Source organism: Bos grunniens, chromosome 20 (genome assembly GCF_055505025.1).
Source record: "Bos grunniens cultivar Pamir isolate PY7600 chromosome 20, Bosgru_T2T1.0, whole genome shotgun sequence".
Taxonomy (NCBI): Eukaryota; Metazoa; Chordata; class Mammalia; order Artiodactyla; family Bovidae; genus Bos; species Bos grunniens.
This window is the reverse complement of record NC_141184.1, coordinates 12,687,407-12,713,683: the sequence shown is the minus strand read 5'-3', so window position 1 is coordinate 12,713,683 and position 26,277 is coordinate 12,687,407. Positions and strand designations below refer to the sequence as shown.

At 41.5% G+C, this 26,277-nt stretch overlaps 1 protein-coding gene and 1 non-coding gene across 2 annotated transcripts in view; one reads left to right on the top strand and one right to left on the bottom strand.

Annotated features, from left to right (window-relative positions):
* Positions 1–26,277, top strand: part of DNAH5 (dynein axonemal heavy chain 5) — a 330,796-nt gene that overhangs the window by 11,229 nt on the left and 293,290 nt on the right. The window lies entirely within an intron of this gene.
* Positions 15,378–15,488, bottom strand: LOC147350102 (U6 spliceosomal RNA). The gene has a single exon (XR_015149307.1). It is a non-coding gene; the product is annotated as a U6 spliceosomal RNA (small nuclear RNA).

The window sequence follows — 26,277 nt, the reverse complement described above, 5'->3', positions numbered from 1 at the left end:
TCTTTTAAAAATAAAATTTGGAGGCATTAAATGCTTTTCAAAGGTTTCTTTCTTTTTTTTTTTTAAAGCAAATGTATATTGTTCCCTTGAGGCAATTTCCTCTCTTCCTTCTTTGCTTCCTTCCTTTTTCTTTATCCTTTCTCTCTCTTTTTATTTATTTATTTTTTTAAACATTCATTTATTTATGGCAGTGCTGCTTGCAGGTCTTCATTGCTGCTTGCAGGCTTTCTCTAGTTGTGGTGAACGGGGCTCTTCCTTGCGATGTGCGGGCTCATTGCGGTGGCTTCTCTTGCCACAGAGCACGTGTGCTTCAGTAGCTGTGGCACACAGACTGAGTTGTGGGATCTTCCCCGACCAGGGATCGAACCCATGTCCCTGCATTGGCAGGTGGATTCCTTACCACGGAGCCACTAGGGAAGCCCTCTCCCTCTGTTAAAAATATTAATTTAGTAACACAGAATCTGGAGTCAGATTTCCTGGGTCTGAATCCTGGCTCCCACGCTCAGTGACCTTGATCTCAGCTGTGTGACCTTGATCTCAGGTGGCCTCGGCGTGCAGCAACTTGAAGCTGGGCATCGGTTTCCCAGCCAGAGATTGAGGCCAGGTCACAAGACTGAGTGAGAGCTCCAAATCCTAGCCACTAGACCAGTGGTCGGTGATCAGGCCCTGGCCCTTCGGCTTTGCAAGAAAGAATTTCCGCAATGATGGAAAAGAGTGAGACAAGTAAAGTGTTTATTGGGAGGAAAAGAGCTCCTTACATGTGGATAGATACATGAGAAGGCTCAGAGAGAGTGTCGTGTCCTTGTGGTATTTTAAATCGCTTTTATGGGGAATTTCTTCCAGGTTTCCTTTGGCCAGTCACTTTGATTTGTCTGGTTCTGTGTCTGTATGTGGTTTATCTCAGGATCCTCCCGTGTGTGTGCACGCAGACATCTGTCAGTCAAGATGGATTCCACCAGAGGCCTATGGGTAGTTGACATCACTTACTATGGGGTGGGACCCCCTCCTTTTTCGACCCCCAAGGAACTTTCTAGTTTCGAGGGTTTCCTTGACTTAGAGAGTAAGAAATATGTGGTCTCTTATTTTTTATCTGGGCCCTGACCAGCCTCCTGTCTTGATTATCCTGCTTTTGATATTTTGGAGTTTCAGTCCATGGTGAATGAACTCAAATTGCTTTATCTGGGGGTTGGGGAGGGCTTCTGTCTCCTGCCTTAACCTCAGTAGGTAAGTGGACATCCCTGGGCATCAATGTTTTAACCTATAAAAATGGAGAAAGTAACAGTAACTACTTCCTAAACATGTTGTGAATATCCAGTGAGCTGATATTTAAAAGTGCTTAGAACAGGGCCAGGTGGAGAATAATGCTAGTAATTAAAATGAAAATAAGAAAGAGGTAAACCTAGGAAACACAAGAAGCAAAAAGAACATAAAAATAAATAAGCCAGCCTCTCAGTCTCAGAAACAATCTCCCTCTCTCTCTCCCTCTCTCCCCACATACATGTATATACAATTTAGTTTTTATTGAATACATTTTTTTTTTACAAAAATTGATTCTTACTCTTTTGGAGCCTGATTTTTGTCATTTTACAGTGTATCATAAGTGTTTCAATTTCTTTAAAATGTCTCTTGAACATGATTTTTAATGCATTGAATACCTCTATAGTAATTTATTTTACGAATCTCTTATTGTGAAGCTATGAAGGTTTTGTAAAGTATTTCCTATGTTAATAATTTATACATATATATACAACAATATATATGTATTGTGAAAGAGGAGAGTGAAAAAGCTGGCTTAAAACTCAACGTTCAAAAAACTAAGACCATAACATCTGCTCCCATTATTTCTTGGCAAATAGATGGGGAAACAATGGAAACAGTGACAGATTTTATTTTCTTAGGCTCCAAAATCACTGCAGATGGTGACTGCAGCCGTGAAATTAAAAGATGCTTGCTCCGTGGAAGAAAAGCTATGACCAACCTAGGCAGCATATTAAAAAGCAGAGACATTACTTTGCTGACAAAGGTCCATCTAGTCAAAGCTATGGTTTTTCCAGTAGTCATGTGTGGATGTGAGAGTTGGACTATAAAGAAAGCTGAGTGTCAAAGAATTGATGCTTTTGCACTGTGATGTTAGAGAAGACTCTTGAGAGTCCATTGGACAGCAAGGAGATCAAAACAATCCTAAAGGAAATCAGCCCTGAGTATTCATTGGAAGGACTGATGCTGAAGCTGAAGCTCCAATCCTTTGGCCACCTGATGTGAAGAACTACTCATTGGAAAAGATCCTGACGCTGGGAAAGACTGAAGGCAGGAGGAGTAGAAAATGACAGAGGATGAGATGGTTGGATGGCATCACCGACTAGATGGACATGAGTTTGAGCAAGCTCCGGGAGTTGGTGATGGACAGGGAAGCCTGGTGTGCTGCAGTCCATGGGGTCACAGAGAGTCGGACACGGCTGAGTGACTGAACAACAACAATACATACATATGTGTGTATATGTCATTGTTATGACAATACCCCTGCGCCTCTGCTCCCATCCTCCAATCCCGCCTCCCCCACCTTGCCCTTTCTGTGTCTTCAGGCTTCCATTTCTGCCCTGGTTTCACTTGAGAAATGCTTTTAAGGAGATTTTTTGGTTATAAAAGCACCTTGTTTAAACAGCAAACACCTAATGGGTAAAGAGGATCTGATACTATGTGCAATGAAAAATTGTTAGTTGCTAAGTTGTTTAGTTGCTTAGCCGATTTCACAGTTGTTTAGTTGCTAAGTTGTGTCCAACCGTTTTTCGACACTATGGACTGTAGCCTGCTAGGCTCCTCTGTCCATGGAATTTTCTAGGAATTTTCTTGCCATTTCCTACTCCAGGGGGGCTTCCCAACCCAGGGATCAAACCCGAGTCTCCTGGGTTGGCAGGCGGATACTAGTTTACAGAGAACAGTTGGAATACGTCAAGGTTGCTTCCTCAGCTGACTAAGACTTACTACCTGTACGGCTTGGCTGAGGGAGCCGTCCCAGCAGTTTGGGTTGTAAAACTGCCACTTCCCCCCCCTTGATTTCAGGTCTTGTCTGATTGAGCTAATTAGGCTCAGTCTCTAGTCCTTGTGGCCTGTATTTACATTTCTGGTGTTTAGAATATTACTCAGCCATAAAAAAGAATGAAATAATGCCATTTTCAGCAATATGGATGGACCTAGAAATTATCATACTAAGTCAGACAGAGAAAGACAAATATCATATGATATCACTTATATATGGAATTTAATTTAGAAAAAAGATACAAATGAACTTATTTACAAAACAGAAGCAAACTTATAAATATTGAAAACAAACATGCTTACCAAAGGGGAAATGTGGCAGGCGGGGAGAGGTATACCAGGAACTTGGGATAAACATGTACACACGGCTGTATATAAGATAGAAAACCCAGCAAGGAGCTACTGTAGTGCACGAGGAACTCTGCCCAATATTCTGCGGTGACCTCTGTGAGAAAAGAATCTAAAAAAGAGTGGATATATGTGTCTGTGTAACTGAGTCACTTTGCTGTACACCTGACACTAATACAACATTGTAGATCAGCTGCACTCCAATAAAATTAAAGTATTAAAAAAAATAAACAACAGACACCCATATCCTTTCAAAGTAAAGTAAAACAAAGCCAATGGCCTCATCAAACACTGTAATAATGCAGCCCTCCTGAGAGCAGGAAGCTAAAGGAGCAGCAAGAGAAAAATACACACAGCCAACAGACAACTACGATGGTCTCTATGCTTTACATTTATCTGAACTTTATCTTATCTATGGCTTCCCGGGTGGCTCAGCTGGTAAAGAATCTGCCTGCAATGTAGGAGGCCTGGGTTCAATCCCTGGGTTGGGAAGATCCCCTGGAAGAGGGCATGGCAATCCACTCTAGTATTCTTGCCTAGAGAATCCGCATGGACAGAGGAGCCTGGTGGGCTACAGTCTGTGGGGCCACAAAGAGTCAGACACGACTGAGTTGAGAAAAGTTGAGAATTGTTTTATTGTGTGTTATTATATAATATATTATTTATATAACATTTTTATAATTATTATAATATATATTTACATATAATGTAATTTATATGTAATATAATTATGTTATTATATAATCATATAATATATGATTATATAATAATCATATAATATTATATTCATATAATAAATATTTATTATATAAACAATATATTTATATAAATATGTATATTATATAATAAAATATATAATATATTATCTATAATAAAATAATTCTCAACTTTTAAATTTAGAGGGTCCTTGCACTCAGATTATTGCAAGTACAAAAGATCTTTGTCAACTAACAAATTCTTTCCAGACTAAGAACAGTTGAGCCAATGCTGGAGTGATTGGGTCAAGAATCCAAAAGATGGTTAAGCTCGCCACCTAGTGGCTGTCAAGGAAGTAGCTTCCTTGAATTTGGCCTCTTGGTTTTGTTTTCCGGTGACAGACAGGCTTCTCACTCACTGTGTGTTCATTTTTACTCCAGGCAAAAGCAGTCATCATTTGAGAACTCCCACTGAAGCATCCTATTAAATTCTCTCATATTTGGTGGATAATGAGGCATTAAACTTCATCAGTTGCTAATAGGCCCTTCCTTTCATTCTCTTGTGTGAGAAGTCGATTGTTGATACCTTCCTACAGCAGCGCTCAGGGTAGCCCACTCGTTGGCGGATGAATTGCTTTATATGTCTTGTATCCAGTTGTGTCCTATTGCAGCTTCAGTTACCCAGAAAGGAAACTAGGAATTTTTCATCTCTACCATATTCAGCTTCTAACCTGACCATGTTGTGAAAGGCGCTCAGTCGTGTCCACCTCTTTGCGACCCCATGGACTACACAGTCCATGGAATTCTCCAGGCCAGAATACTGGAGTGGGTAGTCTTTCCCTTCTCCAGGGGATCTTCCCAATCCAGGGATTGAAGCCAGGTCTCCCACGTTGCAGGGGGATTCTTTACCAACTGAACCACAAGGGAAGCCCAACTTGACCATAGACTTCATTTAAAGCAAGGACATCTTGGAATGGCTTCTCTAAAAAATGCAGAGCCTGGTTGTGGATTTGTCTTACCAATTTATTTGGGAGTGCAATCCCAGGAAAGCACGTGTGAGGAGAAAGCGGAGTGAGGTAGGGAAAGAGAGAAAACCAATGCATGCGTGCATGCTAAGTTGCTTCAGTCGTGTCCAGCTCTGTGTGAACTTATGGACTGTAGCCTGCGAGGCTCCTCTGTCCATGGGATTCTCCAGGCAAGAATACTGAAGTGGGGTGCCATGCCCTTCACCAGGGGATCTTCCCGACCCAGGGATCGAATTGCATCTCTTAGGTCTCCTGCATTGGCAGGTGGGTTGTTTACCATTACCACCACCTGGGAAGCCAGAAAACCAATAGGAACATGTGTAATGTAGTATGTCCCAAATTATTTCCAGGTAAAGTCTGTTGGGACTGTCTGCCACGAGGCAGCCTGGACCTAGAGCCATGCAACAGTGGGAGGGGTGGGCGGTAGGGGTGGATTGAGGGGTGGGGAAGTGGGGTTGTGGGGAGAGGGAGAGCTTCTCTCATGTTACACTTTCCCGCTGTGAGTGTTTGCTTCACTGACATGAATTCCTTTGCTCTTCTGGTTGTGCATTTTGGGTGACAAGCAGATTCCAGGTGTCTCGTGGCAACAGGGAACCCCAGGCAGGAAGTGAGAGGCACACCGGCTGGAAATGAAGTCAGAACTGCTGTGGGCTGTGTGTATGCGAAGGTGGTCAGTGCTCACCCAGAGATGTCTTAGAGCCACAGTCGGGGCAGGACAGTGGTCCAGAGCCTCAGAGACAGGTGAGGCCGAACACATGAGAGGTGGTGCAGGGAAGCGTGGGGTGCTGTGATCTTGCATAGGTTTTACCCCAATCCCTGCTCACAGGAGCCCATCAGGGAACTCCGTAAATATTGGTCATGGATTTTCATTAGTATTGTTTTTCAGTCACTAAGGCATGTCCGACTCTTTTGCAGCCCCATGGACTAGTAGCCCGCCAGGCTCTTCTGTCCATGGGGTTTCCCAGGCAAGAATACTGGAGCAGATTGCCATTTTGTTCTTCAGGTCATCTTCCCTACCCAGGGATCGAACCCGTGTCTTTTGTACTTGCAGGCAGATTCTTTACCACTGAGCCACCAGGGATTTTAATATATTTTCTAGTAAATGCTTCCTGCAGAATTTATCATTCCTTTTTTTTTTTTCTTTTCCTCTAATTTTATTTTATTTTTAAACTTTACATAATTGTATTAGTTTTGCCAAATATCAAAATGAATCCGCCACAGGTATACATGTGTTCCCCAATCATGTGTTGATTAGGATCTTTTTGGTTGGGGAAACCTAAACCAATGAAACCAGAGGAAGAAGAGGGGCCGGAGTGGCCAGGGTGGCCCTGGGGAATCACAGTGTGGGCAGCAAGGGGACTGGGTCTGAGAAAAGGGCAAGAGTCAGTACCGGCAAATATCTCTCCCAGACTCCTGTCTCTGCCGAGGAAGAGATTCCCTCTTCAGGGAAAATCTCCCTCTTTTGTCTCTTAGAGCCTTCATCTGATTGGATGAGGCCCACGGACATTATGGAGGGTAATCTGCTTTCAGTTCAGTTCAGTTCAGTTCAGTTGCTCAGTCGTGTCTGACTCTTTGTGACCCCATGAATCGCAGCACGCCAGGCCTCCCTGTCCATCACCAACTCCCGGAGTTCACTCAGACTCACATCCATCGAGTTGGTGATGCCATCCAGCCATCTCATCCTCTGTCGTCCCCTTCTCCTCCTGTCCCCAATCCCTCCCAGCATCAGAGTCTTTTCCAATGAGTCAACTCTTCGCATGAGGTGGCCAAAGTACTGGAGTTTCAGCTTTAGCATCATATCTTCCAAAGAAATCCTAGGGCTGATCTCCTTCAGAATGGACTGGTTGGATCTCCTTGCAGTCCAAGGGACTCTCAAGAGTCTTCTCCAACACTATAGTTCAAAAGCATCAATTCTTCAGCGCTCAGCCTTCTTCACAGTCCAACTCTCACATCCATACATGACCACTGGAAAAACCATAGCCTTGACTAGACAGACCTTTGTTGGCAAAGTAATGTCTCTGCTTTTCAATATGCTATCTGCTTTATTCAGAATCTATTGATTAATTTGTTAATCTCATCGAAGAGATAGCTTCACAGCGACATCTAGACTAGCATTTGACCAAATATTTGGGTTCTGTGTGTAGCCACATTGACACATAAAACTCACCATCCATCAGTGGGGAAAGGAGTTGATACCCTCTCTCATGAAGGATGGTACTTGGCCCCACGAGCATCAAAGCTGCACTCGCTTTCTCCCCAGTTCTCAGATTTCCCCTGGAGCTCGTGGGGGGCCCCTTCCCCTGAGACTCAGCCCTGAGCCGTGATTCAGGGCCTGAAGCATCATCTGGAAGAGCTGCCTTTCTGTTCTTGCCTCCCTGGTTCTCCCCTGCGACCCTACACAAGATTCGTTCTTCTCCGTTGACCGAAATAAGATAATGGGAAGAAAACCCCTAAAATCCTTATGGAATCACCTTTCCTGAGGACTTCCCCAGCTCGTGTCAGACATCCATATGGACTTAGATGTGTCTGAATCCCATTTGGCCTGGGCTGAGACCTGGGATTTCTATGTGAGGGTTTGAGCTCTTTTTCCACCTTCACAGGAGAATTTGGAGCTACTAGTCTGGCTATGAACCAGAGAGGCAAGAAAGCGGGAAGGATTTTTTTTTTCTTTGACTACTATCATCTTTCTTTTATTATTGGAGTATAACTACTTTATAGTGTTGTGTTGGTTTCTGCTGCACAGAACAGTATATGCATATACATATATGAGCCATATATACAGATATGTACTGTATACATAGTATATATGTATACATATATCCCCTCCTTTTTGAGCCTCTCTCCCACCCCCACCCATCCCACCCATCTAGGTTATCACAGAGTACCGAGCTGAGCTTTATGTGCTAAACAGTAGCTTACTACTAGCTGTCTATTTTAAAAGGGGGAAGGATTTAGGGTTAGGAGATCAGTCCTGGGTGTTCATTGGAAGGACTGATGTTGAAGCTGAAACTCCAATACTTTGGCCACCTGATGCGAAGAGCTGACTCATTGGAAAAGACCCTGATGCTAGGAAAGATTGAGGGCAGGAGGAGAAGGGGATGACAGAGGATGAGATGGTTGGATGGCATTTCACCGACTCAATGGACATGAGTTTCGATAAACTCCAGGAGTTGGTGATGGACAGGGAGGCCTGGCATGCTGCAGTCCATGGGGTCGCAAAGAGCTGGACACGACTGAGCTGCACTGAGGGATTTAGCCAGGAAAGAGGAAATGAGGAGGGGAGAGAGAAAGGCTGTGGAAGGTCTGTGTGTGAGAAATCCAGGGACAGCTTTGGGGTGGAAGCAAGTGGAACAGCAGAAGGAGAGGCTTTGAGAAATGTTGCTATGGGTTATAAATCTAATCCTCTTCCATATTCCTGGAGATAATGCAAGCAACAGTTAGACTTTTTGAAAACCACATTTGGTTTTCAATTTGGTTATCTGATCCAGGACTCAGATACTTTATGCTGGATTCCACGGCTAGACAGAGCCCTGTGAACCCTGAGTTTTTAGTTGGGGTTACTAGCGTCTTCTTGCCTGGAGAATCCCATGGATGAGGGAGCCTGGCAGGCTGCAGTCCAGGGAGCCTCAGAGTTGGGTACAACTGAGCTGGAGTGCATGCAGTGCAGTGAATGAGTCATCCTATTAAGACTGCTAACGAGAGCGACACTTTATAATCAAACATTTATGAACGCCCCCAAGCTTAGCAACAGATTGCTTGGGGAGTAGCCCCATCTTGTGGAGAAGCCTAAAAATATTGGGTTGGCCAAAAACTTAGGGGTTTTCTGTAACATCTTATGGAAAGACCCAAATAAACTTTTTGGCCAATCCAATATTTTAGTGTCACACTGCTCAAGGTTAAGGAATTGAAGCAAAATGCATTTGAGTTTTAATATTATTACCCTTTTGGGAACATACTGTGAACTTTTATGTAATAGGACCAGTACCTTTTCTGTGAAAAACAGCTATTTTTCATAGGTGATGAAGTCACTTCAGCAGGTGATACTGAGTCTAATTGCAATAACATGTTTAAAAATGTCTAGATGACTCACCTTTAGTTTCCCGTGAAAAGCATTACTGTCAGCATTTAATTCACTTAATATGAGTTTTAAGCAAATTGAGGCTGAAAGTGCTCATGATTACCTTGGGCATGAATAAAGATTCCCATTAAACTCAAAGAGGCCGAGTAAACCATCGAGGGATAGAGCAGTGAAAGAGATGGATGCATGAGAAGGTTGGTGTTATGTGGTTAAGTCTTCCTTTGTTTTTCTACAAGTTTAATAACGTTCTGAAATGCAGCAGAAGCCTAGATTTTCTTTCTCTAGGTGTGGTTAGTGTTAAGGAAAGGGCTGAGGTAGGATGCAGAATCGCTTCTTACTAGAAAAATCTGAGACCAACTCTTTACCTTCATATGTACAAAAAGACCGCATACAAGGAGCCCTGAGTTCTCATCCTGGCCGGTCACCACCTGCCTCCCTCATCGGGAGGAACCGACTTAACTCCAGGTACCAGTTTCCTAATCTGTCCTGTGAGGAAATCAACCTTGTAAGATGCCACCTTACAGGTTGAAGAGTAGAAGCAGACCAGACGCGTTGCACGATGCTTAGGAGGAGAAGCAAAAGTGACCTCTGCTTCCCAAGAGACCCTCCTTCGGGGGGCCCAAGAGAGAGGAGGCAGTGCCTGGTGCCCAGGTGTAGGTGGGGATGTGAACTCCCTGCTATCAGAACCTACCTGTGCCATCAGGACCCGGTGGACGGTCAATGCAAAATCCTACATTTTTGACCTGAAGGATCAGAAAACACTGGATTTATGATAGGAATTTCAGGTCCTGTGGGCACTTGGAGTTTCTAACCGGCCATTAGTAAGCCAGGCACTGTTTCAAGAAGAGAAGACTTATTTCCAAAGTGAGCAGGGGAGCTCTGCTATGATTTTCTTCCCAGAGCTCTATGGACCACATAGCATCTTTCCCAAAAACTTCAAGCTGGGTCAGGGGGTAGAAGGGGCTCCACCAGATGGCGCTGTGTCTTGCTCTGGGATCCCCGCACCCCGACTGGAAGCCTTATATGTTACTATGTCTGTGGCAGGAGCAGTGAACCCCAGTATGGGATCTGTTGCCTCCAAGATCCAAAGAGGCTCAACAAAACCTGTGCTTCTTTCTAGTTCAGGAAATTATATTTGGAACCGCAGCTGTAGTTAAAAGTCAATTCCTGGTTAAGCTTATTTTGTGTCATTCAGTGCTTCTCACCCAAAAGCAGTTCTGTCATTTGGTCCTCCTTTTTTTTGGAGGGGTGGGGAGGAGGCGCCGGTCATGTAGAATCTTAATTCCCCAACCCGGGATGGAACCCATGTCCCCTGCAGTGGAAGTATGGAGTCTTAACCACTGGACCACCAGGTTACATATGCACAAAAACACCACTCCATTTTAAAGGTGCTTTTATCAAGTGCATGATCCTGAAACCTTGGACACACAGGAAAATGTGAAAATTAAAATTAACTCGTGAAAATTAAAATGTCAAGTTTTGAAAAATTACTTTACAGTGGTTGGACAGTCTGTTTAATTCCAGGCTAGTTCAACCTGAAGAAATTACAGCCTGGTTTTTGGCAGTATTTTGGTAATAATGATGGATGAATTCACAAGTTTTATGTAATTGTCTGCAAAATGCATAGGAACATAGTCATAAAGTATGTTCAAATCTATCAGCAACTCTGTTATTTTTGTATTTGAAATGACATTTATATTTGCTAATAACATTTAGATAGAGAAAATAAAAGTGATTCCATTTTAGAAACAGTAAAAAAAAAGTTGTTTAAAATAATTCTTCTGTTTGTGGTTAAACCACCAGCTTGAGACATAGGGTCATTTCTTTTAAAATTTCTTTTCCATTTTTAGAGATTGCTTTTTAAAACAAGTTGATATACTGTGTTTTATGATTATGTATTGAACCATGATAAAATCTAGACTACAAAATATGGTGCGTTTAGAGATTTCTAGTTTTGTTTTTTTTAAACTTTAAAAGTTATTTTATTTTGAAATAATTTCAAACTGACAGAAATTTCAAGAGTAGTTCAAAGATTATCCTCATATCCTTTAGTGTTATCTGTAGTTAGTGTTTTACCTTATTGGTGTTATTGTCCCTCTTTCTTAATTATTAAAACATTTTTTTATTGGAATATAGTTGATTTCCAATGTCACATTAGTTTCAGATATACAACAAAATGAATCAGTTATACATGTATCTATTATTTTTTATCGTCACCCTGCTTATTTAACTTATATGCAGAGTACATCATGAGAAACGCTGGACTGGAAGAAACACAAGCTGGAATTAAGATTGCCAGGAGAAATATCAATAACCTCAGATATGCAGATAACGCCACCCTTATGGCAGAAAGTGAAGAGGAACTCAAAAGCCTCTTGATGAAAGTGAAAGTGGAGAGTGAAAAAGTTGGCTTAAAGCTCAACATTCAGAAAATGAAGATCATGGCATCCGGTCCCATCACTTCATGGGAAATAGATGGGGAAACAGTGGAAACAGTGTCAGACTTTATTTTTGGGGGTTCCAAAATCACTGCAGATGATGACTGCAGCCATGAAATTAAAAGACGCTTACTCCTTGGAAGGAAAGTTATGACCAACCTAGACAGCATATTCAAAAGCAGAGACATTACTTTGCCAACAAAGGTCCGTCTAGTCAGGGCTACGGTTTTTCCAGTGGTCATGTATGGATGTGAGAGTTGGACTGTGAAGAAGGCTGAGCACTGAAGAATTGATGCTTTTGAACTGTGGTGTTGGAGAAGACTCTTGAGAGTCCCTTGGATTGCAAGGAGATCCAAACAGTCCATTCTGAAGGAGATCAGCCCTGGGATTTCTTTGGAAGGAATGATGCTCAAGTTGAAACTCCAGTACTTTGGCCACCTCATTCGAAGAGTTGACTCATTGGAAAAGACTCTGATGCTGGGAGGGATTGGGGGCAGGAGGAGAAGGGGACGACAGAGGATGAGATGGCTGGATGGCATCACTGACTCGATGGATATAAGTCTGGGTGAACTCCAGGAGTTGGTTTTGGACAGGGAGGCCTGGCATGCTGCAATTCATGGGGTCGCAAAGAGTCGGACACGACTGAGTGACTGAACTGAACTGATTCTTTTTTATATTATTTTCCACTTTAGTCCATTACAGAGTATTGAGTAGAGTTCTGTGTACTATATAGAAGGTTATTATTATTAGTTTCCTATTTTGCACTCAGGGCTTCTCAGGTGGCTCAGTGGTAAAGAATCCACCTGTTAATGCAGGAGACATGAGTTCAATCCTTGGGTTGGAAAGATCCCTTGGAGGAGGAAATGGCAACCAAGGATATCCTGGAGTGTGAAGTCAAGTGGGCCTTCAGAAGCATTACTATGAACAAAGCTAGTGGAGGTGATGGAATTCCACCTGAGCTATTTCACATCCTAAAAGATGATGCTGTTAAAATGCTGCACTGAATATGCCAGCAAATTTGGAAAACTCAGCAGTGGTCACAGGACTGGAAAAGGTCAGTTTTCATTCCAATCCCAAAGAAGGGCAATGCCAAAGAATGTTCAAACAACCACACAGTTGCACTCATTTCACATGCTAGCAAGGTCATACTCAAAATCCTTCAAACTAGGCTTCAGCAGTATGTGAACTTCTAAATCAGATGTACCAGGTGGACTTAGGAAAGGCAGAAGAACCAGAGATCAACTTGCCAACATCCGTTGGATCATAGAAAAAGCAAGGGAATCCCAGAAACAAATCTACTTCTGCTTCATTGACTATGCCAAAGCCTTTTACTGTGGATCACAACAAACTGTGGAAAATTCTTCAAGGGATGGGAATACTAGACCACCTTGCCTGCCTCCTGAGAAAACTGTATGCAGGTTAGGAAGCAACAGTTAGAACTGGACATGGAACAATGGACTGCTTCAAAATTGGGAAAGGAGTATGTCAAGGCTGTATATTGTCAACCTGCTTATTTAACTTCTATGCAGAGTATGTCATATGAAATGCTGGGCTGGATGAAGAAGCTCAAGCTGGAACCAAGATTGCCGGGAGAAATATCAATAACCTCAGATACACAGATGACACCACCCTTATGGCAGAAAGTGAAGAAGAACTAAAGGGCCTCTTGATGAAAGTGAAAGAGGAGAGTGAAAAAGTTGGCTTAAAGCTCAACATTCAGAAAACTAAGATCATGGCATCCGGTCCCATCACTTCATGACTGATAGATGGGGAAAAAATGAAAACAGTGACTGACTTTATTTTTTTGGGCTCCTGAATCACTGTGGATGGTGACTGCAGCCACGAAATTAAAAGACGCTTGCTCCTTGGAATAAAATCAATGAGAAACCTAGACAGCATATTAAAAAGTAGAGACATTACTTGACCAACAAAGGTCTGTCTAGTCTGAGCAACTTCACTTTCACTTTTCACTTTCATGCATTGGAGAAGGAAATGGCAACCCACTCCAGTGTTCTTGCCTGGAGAATCCCAGGGACAGGGGAGCCTGGTGGGCACAGAGTTGGACACGACTGAAGTGTCTATGGGGTCGCACAGAGTTGGACATGACTGAAGTGACTTAGCAGCAGCAGCAGCAGTCAAAGCTATGGTTTTTCCAGTAGTCATGTATGGATGTGAGAGTTGGATCATAAAGAAAGCTGAGCACTGAAGAATTTATGCTTTTGAACTGTGGTGTTGGAGAAGACTCTTGAGAATCCCTTGGACAGCAAAGAGATCAAACCAGTTCAATCCTAAAGGAAATCAACTCTGGATATTCACTGGAAGGATGGATGCTGAAGCTAAAGCTCTAATACTTTGGCCACCTGAAGTGAAGAGCCGACTCATTGGGAAAGACCCTGATGCTCGGAAAGATTGAAGGCAGGAGGAGAAGGGGATGACAGAGGATAAGATGGTCGGATGGCATAACTTATTCAATGGACATGAGTTTGAGCAGTCTCTGGGAGATTGTGAAGGTCAGGGAAGCCTGGTGTGCTGCAGTCCATGGGGTTGCAAAGAGCTGGACATGACTGAGCGACTCAACAACAACCAGTATTCTTGCCTGAAGAATCCCATAGACAGAGGAGCTTGGCGGGCTACAGTCCATAGGGTTGCAGAGTTGGACATGACTGAGTGATGAGCATGCATGCATGCATTTTACATTTAGTGGTTTGTATGTGTAGAGAAGGAAATGGCAGCCCACTCCAGTATTCTTGCCTGGAGAATCCCAGGGACAGAGGAGCCTGGTGGCCTGCCCTCTATGGGGTTGCACAGAGTCGGCACGACTGAAGCGATTTAGCAGCAGCAACAGCAGCAGTAGTGTGTATGTGTCAATTCCAGTCTTCACATTTATTCCTTCCCCTGGCCCCTTATCCCTTGGTAACCATAAATTTGTTTTGTACATCTATGACTCTACTTGTGTTTTGTAGATGAGTTCATTTGTACCCCCCACTTTTTTTAGATTTCACATATAAATGATATCATGTGCTATTTGTCTTTCTGTATCTGACTTACTTCACTCAGTAAGACAATATCTAGGTCCATCAATGTTTTCGAAAATGACATTCAGTTCAGTTTAATCACTCAGTTGTGTCCAACTCTTTACGACCCCATGGACTCCAGCATGCCAGGCTTCCTTGTCCATCACCAACTCCCAGAGCTTGCTCAAACTCATGTCCATTGAGTCAGTGATGCCATCCAATCCTCTCATCCTCTGTTGTCCCCTTCTCCTCCCGCCTTCAGTCTTGCGCAGCATCAGGAATTATTTTGTTCCTTTTAATGGCTGAGTAACATTACACTGAATATGTGTACCACATCTTCTTTACCTGTTCCTCTGTTGATGGCCATTGTTGCTTCCATGTCCTGGCCATTGCTTATAGTGCTGCAATGAACACTGGGGTGCATGTATCTTTTTGAAATATGGTTTTTCCCTGAGTATATGCCCAGGAGTAGCATTGCTGGGTCACGTAGTAGTTCTGTGTGTAGTTTTTTAATGAACCGCCATCCTGTTAATTGTCTGTATTAATTTATTTTCCCACCAACACTGCAGGAGGGTTTTCTTTTCTCCACATCCTCTCCAGCATCTATAGTTTGTAGATTTTTTTTTTTATATAGCTTTGGGTAGTATAGTCATTTTCACTATATTGACTCTTTGAAACCAAGAGCTTGTGTCACTCTCCGTTTGTTGGTGTCGTCTTTTCTTTCATTTAGTATCTTGTAGTTTGAAAGCACGCAACACTTCATGAATTTGTGTGTCATTCTTGTGCAGGGGCCATGCTGATCTTCTTGGTATTCTTCCAGTTTTAACATGTGTGCTGTCAAAGTGAGTGAGCAATAGAGAGTTCTAGTTCTCCTCCCTTGATAGGTAACTTTTTGATTTTAGGTTTTGGCTTATCTTTCCAGAGTTTGATTTTAAAAATGTAAGCAAGTACATGAGCACGCATGCATCTGCCCATTTCCTTCTGTTTACACTGAGAGTGGCGTACGACGCACTGCTCTGCACTGTGCCTCTCTCCCCTGTGTCCGTGAGGTCGCACACGGCAGGATATAGAGGCCTCCCCATGCCTCTTCACTCCACTGCATGGCTGCATCATGGTTTATTCACACAGTCCCGCATTGAGGAACATTTGGATTGAGCTTTAACACTCCTGGCTCCTTATTCTTTCCTTGGAACGTTTTTTGCTCTGAGTTGCAGTACACTCCTCTCTCACGGCTTTCCTGCTGCTTTCTGACTGTTCTGTTTCTATCATTTGTTCCCTTCCCTCAGCTCACACACTGAATCTCACTGTCCCCATGCCCAGCGTCACCTCTAGTCTCACTTTTTACCTTCTTCTTGGGGGAACTAATTTACATCACTATGATTTTTACGCTGACGACTCTTAGATCCATATCGTTAAGCCCCTATTTCTTTTATGAAACACAGATTTACATTTCCCAATTTTCATTGGAACATTTCCTTCTACATGAATATTTTTTTAGAGACCTCAAATTCAATATACCCCCAAGTGAAGCTCATCAATTTCCCCTCCAAGCTACTCATCTTCACTGATTTCTTATCTCAGATAATAGCTTTACCATTTACCACATTGTTCAAATGAGAAATTTTAGTATCTCCTTCAGATCATCTTATTCTCCACTTCTACTCAGCCACTGGGCTCTGTCAGTTCTGTCTCATTTTCATTCCTGTGGCCACTGCCTTGGTTCAGGACCTTCAGTCAGGTGCCCTAGTTTGGGACTTAAAATCTGGGGGAAGTGGTACAAGGTCAAGGGTGTGTGTGGTGGTACCTGAGGCAGCAGTGAGAGTCAGGGGACCTCTGGAGACTGTCACATAGTGTGACATATTTTGCTGATAGTTGACCTCCAGCATCTCTTGGTTCCCATCTAATTTCTGAGCCTGATCATCTAGGCTTCCTGTCTATCCTCTGTGTGTTTTAAATGATTCTGATAGATTCCTTTTCTGTCATTTATTCAGAGTTGATTCTGGTTGTTTGCAACGAGGGGTTCTGGTTGATCCAAGGAGTAATTGGAACAGTTGAAACATAAGAGAAGAAGAAGGCTGTGGTGTCATCAAAATGGCAGAACACGTGGGCTCCCTGCTCTGGGGCCTGACCACTGAGGTGATAGATGCACCGCCAGAGCCACTGTGATGGATGTGGCATTCCTCTGGGAGGCTGACCAAGCAGCTGCTGAGACAGTTTTTCATTTGTTTCTTTGTTCTTAAACTCCCATTACCTCTGACAAAGTCTGTGTCCTTGACCAAACTTTTGTCAGGCTCCTCTGAGCCCTCTCTGTGACTCCTCTGCCTCATTCCTGGTCCAGGGTTTGGCCTGGAAAGCCCAGTTTTAGCAAGAATCCTGCTAAGCCAGCGTAGAAAGAATCCCCCACCCTGGATATCTAATCAAGTTCCTCTTACTAATTTTCTATCCAGTGACCCCTGACTATTGCCTATAAACTGCCAGCTACCCATTGCTATATTTAGAGTTAAATTCGTTCTGTACTGAAATCTAGCTTCTTTACTGCCGTAGCTTGAATAAAATCTGTCTTGTCGTTATAACAAGTGTCCGTTGAAGTTTCTTATTGACACCTGTGTTTATGAGTGTTTTCTGTTTCTTCAATTCAAAAAGAATCTTGAAATACACAAGTGTTTTGTAATATTAAAATTTAAGCATACTGAATGTTTTATTACCAACTTATTGCTTTCTAAGGAATAAAAACATTTTATTTTTGTTTTTTCTTGGATTCACTTTTCCTGTGAAAAACTTAAATGATGACATATAAATTAGAAACTATTATTTGATGTTCTAATATTCCATTTGTACAAAGGAATTCAGATGCGTATCTGTTATAGGAAAAAATATACATACTGCCACATGCTTTGAATTCAAAGTAAAACATTAACAGATACAAATAAAATAATAAATGCAAATAATAAAGTCTTTAAGAATCGACTTTGCTGTAGAGGAGTACTCAGGGTCAGTGTCAATCAGGTCACCTTTCTTGGAGAAGGTAAGTTGTGAGTCAGCTGGCAAAGGAGTTGAGAGTCAAGGATTAGTAGAAATAATGGGCGAAGCATCTTAAAAAGAGGACTTATAATGCTTTGTTCTGGACATGGACACTGTCCACAGGCTTCTGACAAGTCAGTTTACCTTTCTGACTATGTTTCCTCATTAGAGTCCCGATTTTCTACACAGACCTTTGTATTCAGCTATATCATGCAGTGAGCCCAGGTTTGGGGGTTCCTTTCCTAGAGAGGGTAATGAAGAATCTTGATAAAGCACATCTAAAATTCTAGAAAGGGGAGCTGAGAACCAGGTAAAGAATGAGAAAGGAGACGTGGTAATATCACCTCCAGTTCTCATCTGTTCTCTGTGCCTGGATGCACCTTTTGGCCTATTTCTTCTCCCAAGCACTTGTGGGCTCCAGGGACTTGGGAGCTCTAAGGACTTGGGGTCTCTGAAAAGACCTGCCCTCCAGGCATGAGGAGGCAGAGACCTGTCCCTGAGTGGGGGGTGGTTTGGCCAAATCAGCCTGACTAGGCCACCCCTCTCCTAACTTTCTCTGTCCTGCGTTCCTGGGGGATACAGGGAGTGATTGCATTCTCTTACATCTTTCTGTTTTTCAGTCCTCTGGTGTCTTTAGTGGGATTTATTACATTCCAACAGAGAAGGCAGTGGCACCCCACTCCAGTACTCTTGCCGGGAAAATCCCATGGACAGAGGAGCCTGGTGGGCTGCAGTCCATGAGGTTGCTAAGAGTCGGACACGACTTCACTTTCACTTTCACTTTTCACTTTTATGCATCGGAGAAGAAAATCGCAACCCACTCCAGTGTTCTTGCCTGGAGAATCCTAGGGATGGGGGAGCCTGGTGGGCTGCCGTCTATGGCGTTGCACAGAGTCCGACACGACTGAAGCGACTTAGCAGCAGCAGCAGCATTACATTCCAAATGGCCTCTGTTTGCAGCTTGGAGTTCTGAAACGATCTAGTAGTAATTTAAAAGAAGCTTTTCTAAGCTTTAAAGTAGTTGAGAGACATAAAATTCCTTCATGATTAATTTCCTATTTACAACAACTTTTACAATTTTTACAATTTCCTATTTACAACAATTTACAATAATTTACAATTATTGTTATCAGTTGTGACTTTTGTTGTTTTTGTGTTTGAACAAATGATTAATTTTGTTGACCATTTATAACACTTTAAAAGACTGATGTTACTAGGGGAGTATAAGGTATAACGTATTTCTATTAAGGCATTCTATTAGAACATCTTTTTATTATGGTTTTTCTGTTAATGTTGTCTGGTTTTTTAACAGGTTTTCCTTATTTTACTTTAGGACTGTTTTTTAGTACATAGCGACTCATTTGAAAAGACCTTGATGCTGGGAAAAATTGAGAGCAGGAGGAGAAGGGGACGACAGAGGATGACATGGTTGGATGGCATCACTGACTCGATGGACATGGGTTTGGGTGGACTCCGGGAGTTGGTGATGGGCAGGGAGGCCCGGCGTTCTGTGGTTCATGGGGTCTCAAAGAGTCAGACACGACTGAGCAACTGAACTGAAATGATACCATACACTTATAGTGGATTATACTTTTTATAAATATAAAATGTTTCAGTTAGTTCAGTCACTCAGTCGTGTCTGACTCTTTGCGACCCCATGGACTGCAGCATGTCAGGCCTCCCAGTCTATCACCAACTCCCAGAGTTTACTCAAACTCTGTCCATTGAGTCGGTGATGCCATCCAGCCATCTCATCTCTGTTGTCCCCTTCTCCTCCTGCCTTCAGTTTTTCCCAGCATCAGGGTCTCTTCTAATGAGGGAGGTCTTCACATCAGGTAGCCAAAGTATTGGAGCTTCAGCTTCAGCATCAGTCCTTTCAATGAATATTCAGGACCAATTTCCTTTAGGATGGACTAGTTGGATCTCCTTGTAGTCCAAGGGACTCTCAGAAGTCTTCTCTAACACCACAGTTTGAAAGCATCAATTCTTTGGCGCTCAGCTTTCTTTATGGGCCAACTCTCACATCCATACATAACTACTGGAAAAAACATAGCATTGACTAGACAGACTTTTGTTGGCAAAGTAATGTCTCCGCTTTTTAATACACTGTTTAGTTTTGCCATAGCTTTTCTTCCAAGGAGCAAGCGTTCTTTTAATTTTATGGCTGCACTCACCATCTGCCGTGATTTTGAAGCCCAAGAAAATAAAATCTGTTACTGTTTCCATTGTTTCCCCGTCTATTTGCCATGAAGTGATGGGATCAGATGCCGTGATCTTTGTTTTTTGAATGTTGAGTTTTAAACCAGGTTTTTCGCTCTCCTCTTTCACTTTCACCAAGAGGCTCTTTATTTCCTGTTTGCTTTCTTCCATAAGAGTGGTGTCATCTGCATATCTGAGGTTATTCATATTTCTCCTGTCAATCTTGATTCCAGCTTATGCTTCATCCAGCCCAGCATTTTGCATGATGTACTCTGCATATAAGCTAAATAAACAGGGTGACAATATACAGCCTTGATGTAATCCTTTCCCAATTTTGAAGCAGTCCATTGTTCCATGTCCAGTTCTAACTGTTGCTTCTTGACCTGCATACAGGTTTCTCAGGAGGCAGATAAGGTAGTCTGGTATTTCCATCTCTTTCAGAATTTTCCACAGTTTTTGTGATCCACACATAAAATGTTTATCTTGGTACAAATCTTTAAGACTTTTCTCTTTAATTCTACTTTGTAGGATAGTAGTATCAAAGCACCTCGTTTTCTGTATGTGTACAATATCTTTATCCAATCTTAAAGGAGCAATTGCAAATCAATAGAAAGAGAATCACTAGGAAAAAAATAGGAAAGGACATGAATAGGCGATTCACAACCACCCCACAAATGGCCAATAAATACTTAAGAATATTTAGCTTCATGATTGTTAAAGACTTGCACATTAAACCAGCAATGAGATAACAGCCATTTCTTATCTATCATACAGGCAAAGATGAAACAAAATTAATACACAAACCAATGGATATATTTTAAGTAATAATTTTTTCTAATAATTTATTAAAGTAAATAAGCAGAGATCTAGACAAGGATTTTACCACAGAATTATTCATTATATTGTTGTTCCTAATAGTAAAAAAATTGGAACCAACCTAAAAGGAATATTCTGTAATATGAGAACATTTTCATGATATCTTGTAGACTAAATATCAGGATGTACAGATGCATAAAGGGCTTCCCTGGTGACCCGGATAGCGCAGGAGACATGAGTTCAATTCCTGGGTTGGGAAGATCCACTGTAGAAGGGAATGGCTACCCACTCCAGTATTTAGTAAGAATACAGAACACTCCAGTATTCTTGCCTAGAGAATTCCATGGACAGGAGAGTCTGGTAGGCTACAGTCCATCTGGCTACAGACAGTCAGATACAACTAACTAACACATATGCATATACATATATACATATGTGTTTATGTGAGTGTATATATATATGTATGTATATGTACATGCATATAAAATAATTTTTTTAAAGACAAGGGAGATGGTAGAGCATTTCTCATAGAAAACAGACTGTAATAGTGCTCAGATTATTGTGTTTTTTTTTTTACATTTTCACAATAAATGTGCATCATTTTTAGAATAAATCAGTGTAAAAACTGTATTTAAAAAACTTATAATTGTTTAAAAACTATAATTGTTTAAAAGAGGTTGGAGGTTTTAAATAAGAGATGGTACTACATTTTACATAAGAGAAAGTGTTAGGACTTGTTCATGGTGAATTCACTATGTACTTGTATAAATACTGAGATCACTTTATGGATATATTTGCATGTTTTTCTTCTTTAGAGATTGATATAAAAATTTGTGCCTCTTCAATGCGCTGCCTTGCATGTAGTCAGATCTGTTTTATCACTGATAATCATTTCATTGTTTAGTTTGGTGCATATGACATAGATAGACAAAGTTTCTAAATTGGGAATTTTTGAAAGGGAAACAGTTTGAACAAAAAGATATTTCTTACGATTTAGAATTATAAAAGAGGAGATTGTGGCTTCACTTCCATTAAAGTATTCAATAATTTCCCCCATCGTTGTGGTCTTTGTGTAAATACTAGACAGTAAATGTAAATTATTGAGTCTTTGATGTACTTTGCACAGCTCTGTTCTGCAGTTCCTTAGCTCATCAGGGAGGGGTTTGGGTGAATTTCACTTCCAGCCGCTGGATGGCAGCTAACCTCCACTAGTGGCTGGCTGTTTCCACATCTCTCCACAGCTTAGGCTGCATCATCTAACATGCTGCGCTTGAAAGGAAAAAAGAAAAGAACCCAACATGTAGTATCTCTGGATTAATCTCATTTTATTAACCTTCGAACATAAGATTTTATAGGGCATAAGACTGAAATGCTGTAAATCTTGTAACTGGAATTCTGAGGATTTCTTTTTAAAAAGAAAAGAAAAAAAGCCTGGTAAGCCTAAACCTGTTGATTGCAGGCACGAAGCTCCTTTCATGCATCTACGAATCCATTATTAATAGTGGAATTTTACCAACTTGACATTCCTCTATTACAAATGCTATTGCAACAGCAATTCCCCGTAACGAAAATATTTCTAAACCTTAGTGGATGGCTCGAAGCAATGGGAAGTTGATGCTCAGTATATTGAAATTCACTCTAATGAATAATTCAGTTCACAAAATTCCAGTTAGCAATTCTATCCCATTTGATAATCACTCAGTAAAATGATAATAAAAAAACCCCACCTGTTTGTATATTTCAGTGCCAGAAAGAAATGTTAGAGTTGATTGTCGTGTAAACCTCAGGCTTCAGTCTAGGCTAATTAAGGAAAGTAGAAATGCAGAATAAGTAAGTATATGTCCTCTATTTAATTAAGGACACAGAGGAAGAAAACTAACACAGGAGGGGCTGGAATTTGCCTTTCACGTTTATCAGTGCTTCCTTCTGCCACATACCCCAAATAACACGACCACTACCAACACAACACATTAAAACGGAAAAACAACAGCAAGGATAACAACAGTGGCATGAAAAACACCTTCAAGAGGCTAAACAGAGGTACTACTTAACAGAAAGAAATATCATTTCTGGTTTATTACTATATACACTACGTGTGTGTGTGTGCTAAGTCGCTTCAGTCATGTTGGACTCTGCACCACTATGGACAGTCGCCTGCCAGGCTCCTCTGTCCACAGAATTTCCCAGGCAAGAATACTGGAGTGGGTTGGCTATGCCCCCCTCCAGTAGATCTTCCTGCCCCAGGGATTGAACCAGAGTCTCTAACGTCTCCTGCATTAGCAGGTGAGTCTTTACCTCTAATGCCACCTTGGATGCATATAGACTATAGGTTAATTTAAAAACGATCACTTCTGTGTGAGATGCTGCTTGATTCACAATATTCAAAATCCTTGCTTCCGAAAATATCCTAGTACAATTTATATTTCTAAAGTGTAATTATTATTCAGGATGAAAACTATTTGAATTAAAGAATGAGCAATAGAATTTCAGAGAAGGGAACCCTGAGATTCAGGAAGGATAAAAGAGAGGAAGGGACATGGGGACATATCCTGGACACATGAAGAGGACTTTGACCTGCCCAGGATGGGAGTGGATTTCAGACAGATTCTGAAAGTATATCTGGAGAAGAACATGGACCCCTATTGCCTGGGTGGGCAATGGTTGATGTCCTTGCACAAGGGTGAGGTTTGTAGGAAAGAGCAGGAGGTGGCTTGAAGCTCTTCTTTCTTCACTGTTGCACATTTTGGCCAGAACCTCCCCTCCCCTTTGCTTTTCCATATATATCAGACAACCTGCCTGACTTCAGGCTCTACTACAAAGCCACAGTCATCAAGACAGTATGGTACTGGCACAAAGACAGAAATATAGATCAATGGAACAAAATAGAAAGCCCAGAGATAAATCCACGCACATATGGACACCTCATCTTTGACAAAGGAGGCAAGAATATACAATGGAGAAAAGACAATCTCTTTAACAAGCGGTGCTGGGAAAACTGGTCAACCACTTGTAAAAGAATGAAACTAGAACACTTTCTAACACCATACACAAAAATAAACTCAAAATGGATTAAAGATCTAAACGTAAGACCAGAAACTATAAAACTCCTAGAGGAGAACATAGGCAAAACACTCTCCGACATACATCACAGCAGGATCCTCTATGACCCACCTCCCAGAATATTGGAAATAAAAGCAAAAATAAACAAATGGGACCTAATTAAACTTAAAAGCTTCTGCACATCAAAGGAAACTATAAGCAAGGTGAAAAGGCAGCCTTCAGAATGGGAGAAAATAATAGCAAATGAAGCAACTGACAAACAACTAATCTCAAAAATATACAAGAATAAAGTAAGTATATTTAAATGAGAGTTTGGACCTGATTTTAATGAGATTTAATCTCTGTAAGAGTTGTGTGGGTGCTAAGTCGCTTCAGTCGTGTCCCTCTCTTTGCAACCCCATGGGCTGTAGCTGGTCAGGCCACTCTGTCCATGGGATTCTCCAGGCAAGAATACTGGAATGGGTTGCCATGCCATCTTCCAGGGGACCTTCCTGACCCAGGGATTGAACTTTTACATCTCCTGTATTGGCAGGCGGGTTCTTTACCACTGGTGCCACCTGGGATTACTGTAAATGTCGAATGGAACTAATTAGAGAAAAAGTCTGATAGAGTGCTTACCATTTAGAAAACTTTCTCTAGGACAAACTTCGGGGACTTAAAAAATGTTTTCCATTAATTTTCTTTTATTTATTTATTTTTAAAAAGTACACATGTAATTCCCCAAAGAGGATAACCGTTTGGAGGAAAATTACCTTCAACTGTGGTTCTTTTAGTCATAATTACCTCGGTTTTGCTCCTAGGAGATTGCTGTTTTCAGCTCTGTGCATTTTCTGGATTAGAAAAGCAATAGATTTTCTCCTATTGCTCTACATCACACAATGAATTAACACCTTCAATTTTGTTTTCCTGTGCTTTGTTATTATAATGTAATAAGCCATTCGGCACACCATGTTTCCTTCATTCTGTTGTTTGGCTGAAAAACCCACTTGCCAAGCAATGTGCCCATGGTCTGCCTTAGTCTTTAGATTGATGGTGTGATCCTGATTTGTTTCAAAATAATGCTTAGGATGGCAGGAAATTTGGTGATGATGTGAAATTTGCTTGAGAGATCATTTTCCTTTAGGCTTTAGGATAAGAAAGGAGGGAGACTGAAGCAGATGGGGAGGTTAAGAGGATGAAGAAGACCTAGATGTACAAGGTGGAATGGGCCTCACTCAGGAAATTGACAGTGATATGAATGCTGGAGTGACTTCACGGGGAACAGGGAGACACTATCTTCCTTCTAGAATTTTCTCTGGGAGGAGATTCAAATGTTAAACCTTTGTTTTGGTAGAAGGGGAGGAAGGAAGTGGAAAAGCAGAAAGTATTTTCTCCTGGCTCACTGTTGCTTACTTGGAGAACACTTACTGCGAGAACATCTTTATACTCTGCTTCTCTGGTGACTCAGATGGTAAGGAATTTGCCTACAGTGCCGGAGACCTGGGTTTGATCCCTGGGTCAGGAAGATCCCCTGGAGGAGAAAATAGCAACGCACTCCAGTATTCTTACCTGGAGAATTCCATGGACAGAGGAGCCTGGCAGGCTATAGTCCATGGGATTGCAAAGAGTTGGACACAATTGAATGACTAATACACGAAAGGAAAATGGTACAGACTTTCTTAGAGCTTTTTAATTTTTTCCTTTAGTTTTTAGGTATCCTGTGGTTCCTACTTTAAGTGATTTAGGCTAATTTAAAAACTGAGTTTTATGAAAAATTCTTTTCTTATCTTTTAAACCTTATTGAATATTAAGGGTTTATTTTTGATATATCGACTTGATACTGTAGGCTGGATTGCAATAAACTTTGACAGGTTCTCAAAATTTAGTGCTTTATTATTGACTAACTGTGGTTTTGTCTCCTCTGCTAGATTATAAACTTTTTGTATCTTATACCTGAATAACATCATGCTGGGTTTATCCAAGAAGTTCAATAAATATAACAGTGGTTGACTTTGATGAGATTAATGATCTAGATGAAAACATTTTCTTAAAATATATAAATCACACCTAAAATATGGAAATAGGAAAGGAATTATACAACCTAGCTTTATTCTTTAGAGTCTTTCTCTGTATCATTGGTTCCTTTTAAACAATATTAAACAAAAAAATTCCCATATTTTTGATGATGTCATGTTTGAAAGTGAAAATAATCCAAAGAAATAAATTGTTCAGATTAATTTCATGTCAAATGCTAAATCACCAGGTAAGAGCTACATTTTCAAAATCTTTGCCTTATTCCAGCCTTCATGTTTTTATACTCAGTACATTTCAGTTCAGTTCAGTTCAGTTGCTCAGTCATGTCCGACTCTTTGTGACCCCATGAATCGCAGCATGCCAGGCCTCCCTGTCCATCACCAACTCCTGGAGTTCACTCAGACTCACGTCCATCGAGTCAGTGATGCCATCCAGCCATCTCATCCTCTGTCGTCCCCTTCTCCTCCTGCCCCCAATCCCTCCCAGCATCAGAGTCTTTTCCAGTGAGTCAACTCTTCACATGAGGTGGCCAAA